The sequence below is a fragment of the Pinus tabuliformis genome, chromosome 1_2 (assembly GCF_031772625.1).
Source record: "Pinus tabuliformis cultivar Carrire ecotype Pingquan chromosome 1_2, CPIR1, whole genome shotgun sequence".
In the NCBI taxonomy this organism is placed as follows: Eukaryota; Viridiplantae; Streptophyta; class Pinopsida; order Pinales; family Pinaceae; genus Pinus; species Pinus tabuliformis.
In genome coordinates this window covers 788,024,455-788,034,508 of record NC_142298.1, presented here as the reverse complement: position 1 = coordinate 788,034,508, position 10,054 = coordinate 788,024,455, and positions in this window count along the sequence as shown.

The following is a 10,054-nucleotide window of genomic DNA, read 5'->3' as shown; positions in this document are numbered from 1 at the left end:
GATGTCATATATCTCAAAGTATTCTTCTGCTTTATTTATCCATGCAACATTGTTTTTTTCGTTTCCATCGAATTTAGGCATCTCGACTTTTGCCCTTCGCTGGTATGTTGCCACTGGTTGAGCGAAAAAAGGATGTTGATTGGTAAAGTTATCCCAGAGTTGCTTGTTTGTAAAGACTGTGTTACTTGCTTCTTGGTGGGGTGTCGCTGATTTTTTTGGGGATTCTACCTTGTCATGAGGGTCTGTGGACTTAGTTGAATCCGACGAGACGTGTTCTTGATTCCCTTCACCTTCTTTTAATAGCTCTTCGGGTGTACAATTCGACTTTTTACACAGACTTTTCAGCATTGTTAAGACTTCTCTGAAGTTTACTTCTGTTTGGACATGTTGACTTTCCATCTTTATCTCTATTCGATTTGTCGTATCTTCAAGATTTTTGATTTTGTCCGCTTGCTCCTCCAGCTTGCTCTCGACTTCATTTAATCTTTTACTGACCTCGTCGTGGTTGCTATTTATCTTTTGCTCTGCATCCAACAACCTTTTTTGGAAATCCGCCATTGTCATTGTCGACATTGAGCGGGTTTGCGGAGGCGTGTATTTATTTGCCAGCTAAAATACTTTTCCTCCCTCCTTTTTTTTTATTTTAGCTAAAATAAATTTTAATTAATTAAAATAAATTTAATTAATTAAATTAAATTTTATATATATAACATTTAATTAATTAAATTAATTTAATTAACTTTATATATATATAAAACTTTTAATTAATTAAAATAAATTTAATTAATTAAATTATATATATTATATATAATATAATTATATATATATGTTATATATATTATATATAAATAAATTAATTAATTAAATTATATATAATATATAATATAATTATATATATGTTATATATATTATATAAAGATTACCGTTATATATAATATATATATATATGTATATTGCACGTTATATATATATATATATATATATATATATATATATATATATATATATATATATATATATATTTTTAACATTCACCGTCACGTCCGCTGGTGGATAATATACAGTGGATATATGTATATTGCACGTTATATATATATATTTTTTAACATACACCGTCACGTTATATATATATATATATATATATATATAGTGTATAATATATAACTATATAATATAGTTATTTATATATTACAACTATATATAACGAAATGTTGAAATTACGCCTTACGCCTTTTAATTGAAAGCTATTTAATTAAACGACAGGGCTGGAGAGTCAACAGTCGTGTTGATTGGCAGATTAAACTTCTGATTTTACCGTGATACCCACTGTAATAGAACCGCAATTATCACCGCAGACGCAGGTACCGTGCGGGGATAAGCAGTATCAGGTTTATGCGGTTTAGACTCCGCAACGTCACGTTTAATCTTTTTTACTCAATTACTCGACTTATATCTCATCGGACTCTACACACGCTCCACTTATATTTAACGGTTTCTACGGAGGAACGATGTAGATACTCTCTGCTCTGTTCTGTGGAATGATGTGGCCTCTGCCAGATGCTTTGAAGATTGAACGGCACAGTCGCCAATACAGCAGGGGCAACTTCAGAGTTTTTAAGGCCACCAGCCCGTAGGGTAACGCAGTTTCTGCCAGGCAAGATCGCTTGCTCTGATACCAGATGAAGTGTAAAACTTCGGATACACAGAAAATATGTATAAATAATTTATTAATAAGATGAATTTACAGATGATGTTGATTTACAATGGGTTGCCTGGCTTATATACCGCCATGGACACCCTTTAGGAAAGGGCATGATCTTATGATCGTGCCCTTTCGCCTAACTAAAACTAAATTAAATAATAAACCTAATATTAACTAATTTTTACATAACAAGTGAGTGGAGATGTATGATTCTTTAAGAAAAAATGTAACAAGGAAAACCATCAAAATTTGGAACATAACCTTACTTGATGTATGACTTCCTTAAGGAGATCTTTCCCGCTGGCTTAGCTGCAATTTCAACTCTTCAATTTGTCTCTTCATAACCCTGTTCCCAACTCTAAGTTTTATATTAACTCTCATGATGAACATCACTTCCTTTATTGCAGGGACTCACCAGGTATAATATTGTGCATTACAGTCAACGACCTCGGGTATTTGGACTGTTTTGTCTTCCCACAGAGCTTGCATTTTGTCAAAATGAGCTTCTCTGTTTGCATGCTTCCTAGAGGCTTTCTTCAATCTAGCAATCTCAAGATTAGCTAACCTCAACTTATTTTTCAATTCTTCAACACTAAATTCCTCTTGCGAGATGATTTCCTTTCCCTTATCTTCTTTATGCAGCTGTGATGATGATTGTAATGAAGTCACACGTCTGTCATGGGTTTTTGTGATCTCCTCTATTTCACCTGTTTCTGGCAGCATCTCCTGTATCTGTCTGAACTTCCTTGTCATGGGTCTTCTTGGCTTAAATACAAATTGAGCAACCTGATCATCAAACTTGAGCTTTTTCGAGGCTTTGCTTCTGTTAGTCTTGTCTTTACCTGGTGTTATCATATCTACTTGAACCAGGGGAGATTCTTCAATGTCAATGGCCTGAAGTAAGTCATTCAAGTTCCCCTTTGAAACAGGGTTTTCCTCAGCAACCACCTTCTTGCCTTTTGCGTAGATAATTGACTCCTAGTCATTCTTCTCTGGACTACTTCCCCTGCAGATGATTCACGTCTACCTTCTTTGACCCGAGTTTTCTTTTTTAGGGACTGCCGAGGTGTGTCCTAGATAACCATTGATCTCGCGGGCTCCCTTACTTGTTTCCTAGCTTTCAATTTGATGAATCTCTTAGATCTTTCTGTATGATGACCAGTTGTTGGTGGAGAAATTTTCACAGCTTGGTGACTGAGACCAGTTTCATTTTTAAAACCAGACATAAACATAAACGTGGGCCAGTCTCTACCTACTCTCTGGAGTCCATGTAGAACGATCATCTTAATTAAGCCATGGTGAAACAATGAGGTCTCACAGGCTTCTTTCCTTAGCTGCACCTTGTCACACATTTTGCTTAGGCTATGAAATAAGTAGAAAGGTAAATCAAGAGATATCTTGCCTGTGAAATGTAGCAGAAGCTTGAAATGATATGAATACACCTTATTATATCTCCCTTCACAGGTAAGGTACCTCTGTATGCAGGTAAGCAGATTAGCATATGAGTCCTTGACATAATTTATAGGCACATACTTGTTTAAATCTGAGTTAATGAACTCCGGCTTCAGAAATTCTTTGCAGGAAGTCATATCAAATTAAAAATTTTTAAACCAGCTCTCTTGTCCCCTTGGAATTTCAGTAACTGTGGATATTACCTTTGGTGAGATTTGCAATTCAAGCATCCCAACCTTTGAATTCAGTCCTGTGAAATTCAAGGCAAATTCCTTGGTTATTTGTGCATGACCTCCCTAGAGTTTCTCGCAAAAATTCCAACATCCAACCTGCTTGAATGCCTGCTCAACTTCTTTGTTCCTCAAGATAATGTCTACCCCTTCAGGTTCGTTCCCCAAACATCTACCTGACCTATGTTCTTTTCTTTCTGGAGATCCTTCCATGAGACTTCAGCCTAATGAAGGTTTGAAATACTGGCACTGCTCAATCTTCGGTCCCTGCCTCACTTGAATGGCTGCCTCGCTTGATAGACAATGCATTCAAATTGAACGCTTGTAGATTTGTTCCTCATGTAATGAATACAATCATAATTAAGACTATGAATACCTAGCTTTTCTTGGAACTTTCAATTCGAGTGTACCAAGGTACCTAGCTGTTAACGGGAAAAGTGTCTATTCAGAACGACCCTATCCCACTGAGGTGTGACAGTGACCTCAGAAACAAACAGGGAAACTACTTTCGTATTCTCCTTTATGACCTATAAACGAAGAGGAATAGGATGAACTAACCTGTGTCTTGCGCTAGTCCTTTGATCCAATCTCTCTCCTCTTTGACAGCTTCCAGCTACCTGCTCCCTTACTTGCCCAGCTTCACCAAGTTCCTGTAAGATCACAGAAGAAGGAAACTACACAAAGACATGGATTTATATTCATAAATAGCTTAGGATCAAATTTAAGCTAAACATACAAATGTAAAAAACATCAATGATATACAAGCATGTAGGAGGAACTCAAATAGTTTTATTGATAATACAAGAAGATCCAGGAGGAGTTACAACCGATGATTCCTGATCCAGAATCAACCTCCCAGCATAGAATCCCCTCTTCACCTCCAACAAAGCATAAATCACCCAATACTCTGATATCTATCTCAAAACCAACAACAATTCTCTTGCAATGTACAAAATTCCAGCCTCTGGATCTCTTGGTGAGGGATCCATATATAGATGTATGCAAAGAGGATGAGTCAGCTGATGAATTGATTAGTGGCTTCTCTCTGTCAGTTCTTACTTCCACTTGGAGACTGAAAGCCTCTTACTCATCACTGGTCGAATTCAGTGAGGCAAGTGTCATTGGGGAAGATTCTGGAAGCTTCCATTGTCTCTCCACCTCGTGGAATGACTCTGCCACTTGTCATTTCCCGCTCAACGCACCCTGGTAGTGCATTTAGGTGCGTTGCAATGCACCTAGCTAGTGTATTTGGGTGATTTGCAATGCAGCTAGCTAGTGGAGCAGCTGAAATGATCCTGATTTGACTAGTTCTGAGCAGTTTCTGGTGGAGAACTTCTGGGAGAAGCTGTAATTTGTTGACCTTGTTCCTTTAGGAGCCGGAAAAACACTTTTAGGGACTTAGGATCCCTTGGTTGATGGACATTTCATGCTTAGAGCTGTAAGGCACAAAAATGTCTATAACAGTTGCCCCCTAAAGTATGAGGCCGTTTATCGGGTGAAATGCTTTATTAGGAGGATCTGAAGTTCTTCCAATGCTGGGAGGAGACCTGTAATAAGATACAATACAATACATTATCTTCATACTGTTTTCATGATCTAGCTGAGTCGGGCATTCCCATGCTCAGTCTTTATAAATTCATTTTCATGTACATAGGACAGACAATCGTCTGATGGTAGACTGATGATTCTGATGGAGTCATCATCCTTTTGGTAGGATGATTATCTGTGATGCAATGCTGTACATTTCAATGTCTTTATTTTTCTTGAATATATATCGCAGCCCGAATGGATGAAACTAGATCCGGGGTCTTCAATCTCGTCCGATCTTCACTCGAAGTACAAGTCGATCCATGTGAGAAATGTTTTGAAGTCGAACATGGAAAGACATCGCTTGATTACCAGTCAATGAGGTAAACTGTTAACAAGCGCGAGAGGAATCACCGATAATGATAATGACCCTCAAGGTACTGTAGTACAATTCACGTGGTGTGAATAAAGGACTTGGCGTCGAACACCACGCAAAATATTTCGGTCGAAGGTCATTGATGTATACCTGTCGCCCGAAGTGAGAAACTTGCCATTGAGGCATGCAAGCTTCAAAGTACTGAAGGGGGTGTTCCTAGATCAACTTCTTGGATAATGAGCTGATGTCGACAAGAAGCGATCCGTCAAAGGAGGGCCTTAATGAATCCCACATCAATGACATGGAACGGAGCAAATGATTTTGATGGAGGTGAAAATGATCTGATGATATATGGTTCAGGGTGGCGGTCATGAAAGAATGAGGTATAATGTATGGTAGTGGATGGGACACGGGTGACTTCTCTTGAACATGTCGGTGACACTTATGTGATGGATTGGTAGCATTTACCCCAAATGTGGATGGTGTGGTGTGACCATGGTGATGTTACCGGTGAATGAAACAACCCAACCCGACTCAGGCACGGAGTGGAAGTGTCATGTTCAAGAGCGACTTGCTACCAACAAAGTTTCTTTGAGTTTTCTTCCCAATTTTTCCCTAGTCATTGCTGACCAATACCTCTTTATTTTTGTCAAGCTTGAGGAGGATAACATATGCTTGTTCTATAATTTGCCCTTCGGGCAAACCCATCGCTATGTTTTAACGAGCCTAGCGATAGTGAAACTTGTTCTCGCCTAAACACAAGTTTGTCGCTATTAATCTTTTTAACGAGTCTAACGACAAAGATAACTCGGTCCTTTTCATTTTTAGAGAGTCTGAAAAGGTACGTAAAGGTAACTCCAAAATTCGTTTTTCGTCATCTAATCCCTTAAGTCCGAAAAAGTATAAAACAATACAGAAGGGATGAATTTTTGATAGTTTTAACGAGCTGAACAAAACAAGCGCTCGATCTTTTTGTGCAATAATCCCTCAGGTCCAAAAAGATTAAAATTTAGAGGAGGGATAGCACTTCCCGTCGCTTTAACGAGCTGGAAGGCCAGAACTCGGCAATATTTTCATATTTTACGAGTTAGTTTAAAAGAGCTTAAAGAAGACTCGTCTTTTGAGGAACGAGTGATAAAATGGGTAGCAGCTGATTCTAGGTAAGGTTTGGAATTTTCCAATCACGGCAGTGTCACAAGGATGGCTAGTGAAATCACTCTTCGCAACTATTCCTCAAAATGGGTAAACAATCAAATGGAGGTGAATGATCGGCCAATGGAAAAGTGGAGGTGACGGTGCAAACACGACCAAGGCTTTAATGGCTGAAAATGCTTCATTCACGATGGTTATTTACCGGGGGATAGTTCATTTTTTAACGAGCTTAAACACGGGTGGAAACATTTGCTCGGTCTTATGTTTATTTTTTAACGAGCTTGAACTATGTGTTAAAACTGCTCGATTAATCCAGTCATATGATAAGAATGTCTCATATAAAAACGGAAACTTTTAGATTTTTTGCCCCACATCCTTTCTTAATGCAAGTTAGGAAACGACTAATCCAAAAAACAGATAAATAATCGCTCTTTGCTTGCACGCCAAAAGGTTTGCATGCCCCCAGGTATAAAACAGAGTTTCAAAGTTACCCCTCAATTTGCAGACAAAACATTTGTTCCATCGGGAGAGGCCTACCTCTTACAGGTTACCCAAACATTGTTCTATTCACAAAGCAAATAAAACACTTCTTCAGCGATGTCTACCGAGATAAACAAAGGTGAGCGACGATGCCCGCCAACTCACATAACTTTGACAAGAGAATCTTATTCTAGAATAACCCCTCTTCCAATCACGGACGGGGTACAGACTAGTCATATTCTCCTGCGGAAACCTACTCTATACCCAAAGTTTTCCTGCCGAAGCAGACTAGGATGCATGCCCCCTGGGTTTCAGTCATATCCCTCTGAATTACTCGCGCTCATCGGGAGGACGGACTGGGGATTGAGACATTTCTTGCGTGAAAAGACCATTTAGGGACGGTATATGACTATTTGCTATGCGTGATCCTGGAAATGAAAGCTGGTCCACGAGCTTGACCACTCTTCCTTCGTGCGGAAAACACATTACTCTAAAGAGTGAGGAGACGATGGCTCCCATGCAATAAATATAGTCTCGTCCAAGGAGTAGGTTATAATCCAAGGGTCCTTGAACTACCATGACATTCATGTGAACTGTCTTCCCTCTCAATGTTATGGGCACATCGGGAAGAATCCCTAAAGGTCGACTGGTTCCTTTATCAAAGCCTCTTAGATTTCTCATTTCAGGCAACAACGATAACGAACCAAGTGCTTTCCAAGCAATAGAGGAAAGGATACTCACAGAAGCCCCCTCATCTATGATGGTACCAACCATGAGCATTCTATATATTTGAACGATAATTCGGAATGGTATGCTTGCTGGCAAACGAGGTATGCCTAGTTGATTCCAGTCGAAGGATACAACTAGGTTGCTTGGAGGTGGGACCGAGTAGACGGCCAGGTATGGCTCGGACGAACTTCCTTCCTGCGGTAAAGGAATGGGTGGATTGCCCCCATGTTCGTCGGAGTCTGTGTTGATGAAGAGAATTTGGACGGTGTCATCCTTGTTCTCTTCAGTGACTGTATCATCCGAAGATAAAACCTCTGAAGGCAAGACCGGTACAACTGCCGCCTTGACCTTTTGACTTTCGTCTGGTATGGATTCAGTTGGTTTATCATCAATGACAGGTGCTTCAGTTGACCACCTGAGCGGGCCAGCTGGGTTCTCAACTAGTGACGGACTCGGCAAGAGTTTTTTATATCCAGGAGGAAGTCGTAACGGTGAAACTGAATGATCATCCAAAACTCTTTTAGTCTCGTCTAAGAAGGGACAACGGTGAAGGGCATGGTCGCCTTTGCACAGTTTACAAGGAAATCTAACTTTCCCTTTTCGTCCTGGGGCTTCACTTTCACTAGTTGACGGTGTGCTTTCAACATGATCTCCAGAGGTTGATGACACCGGATTGTGCAAACGAGGAGACCAGTCCCTTAGTATCCGGGGGATGCAAGGACAATCTCTATGAAAGTGGTCTCCTTTGCAAATGACACATGGCGATTTAGGCCTGGTCGGTGCTGTGTGTGGATTTTCGTTAGACGACACTCGTTTTCCCCCATTCGCCTTTGGCTCCTTCTTCTTTTCCTTCTTCTCATTAGGAACTTGGCTTTTAGCTTTACCAGTCCCGTCAAGTGAAGAGGAAGGAGGGGAGGAAGAATTAGAGGAAGTAGAAGGCTGGTGGGTAACTCTGGACTCGTCTAATTGCTGATTCGATTGTTCAGGAATAGTGGTGTTCTGAACGACATTGGTTGAGAAGAGCCATACTGGCAAGCCAATTTTCAGTCCTGGAAGCGACAATGTGGCCATATGGGGCGCACCAACATCTCCCCAAGAGGAGAAGGGACTAGGATTTCCACCAAGGGGAATTCCTTGGTTGGTAGGCTCCATTTTCTCAACCTAAAGATCAATGTAGGAAAATGGTATGAATATTCTATTTAAAATAAATTTTAACACGCTTTGACACAACTTGTTTTTTCAATTTTAAAGAGTCGAGAAAAAACAAAAGATGACTCTAGTCTCCTTCGATTTTTAATGAACTTGAAGTGACAAGTGCTCAGATGGACCTTTTCCATTAAGGAGTCTGAAAAGGAACGAAAGGGACTGCTCTGGAGGTCTAGGAAGAGGGAGTACCAAACCAGTCGCAAAACTGCAGAATACTTTTTACGGTACGGCAGTCAATCTTCTCGAATGCTGTGTTCGGTGCATTGCGATCAGTAGGGCGGCCAACACGACTTCCTATGGATAAAGGTTTTATGCCTATAGGGGTCTCCCAATATATAGTCGACGGTACATGGGAGCACAAGTCCGTACTGGCACTTATCGTCTCAAAGTGGAGGAATCACCCAACCATCAGTGAGGACAACAGTGACCAGGCTTTACGACGTCGGAATACGTCTCTAGCCTAGACCTCTAAATGTTGTGCGTTAAGTTACAAAGCGTTGTTAAGTTCATTGAATTTATTTTAGGTTGATCTTTCTTATGAAGTTTGCCTTTTGGGTTCACCACGAGATGTAGATGTAATTCCTTAAATGCAATCTAAAGATGATAAGCAAGCTTTTATCTCTTTTCAGCAATGAAAATCCTAGCTACAAGGGGAAAAGAAAGACACAATCTTTTCTCAAAGAGAAAAGAGCACACTGTAAATGCACTTTTCCTAAATCAAGCCAAACAGACTGTCAATATGCAAATGCACATGTGCATGTATTTGTTTTTCACTTTCTTAATATTGATGCCTAAAAAGAAAGTTGTTGTACAAATTTGAATTCGTTTTTAAGTGAAAAACACAAACAAGCTTCTTTTCAAAATCAAAAGGTAGAGACGATTACGACACTTTATGATTTTGAAATAAACACTTGTTTCGACACTAGAAATTCACAAATTCAAGCCAAAGGCAAAAGTAAAAGCATAATCAACTGTCAACAGCAAATAAACTTTCTCCTAAGATCAAAATCGACACTTACGACAGATCTAAATCAAAGGACGACATTATGACTATTCTACTTTTTCAATTGGAAACTGTAAATGACGCAACAAACACACAAAAACACATACAATTTCTTTTATACAACTGAGGTGGAATTAAGGCAAAGAAAAGGGGTTTTTAAATAGACACACACACTGATCACAGGCTGCAAAAATCAG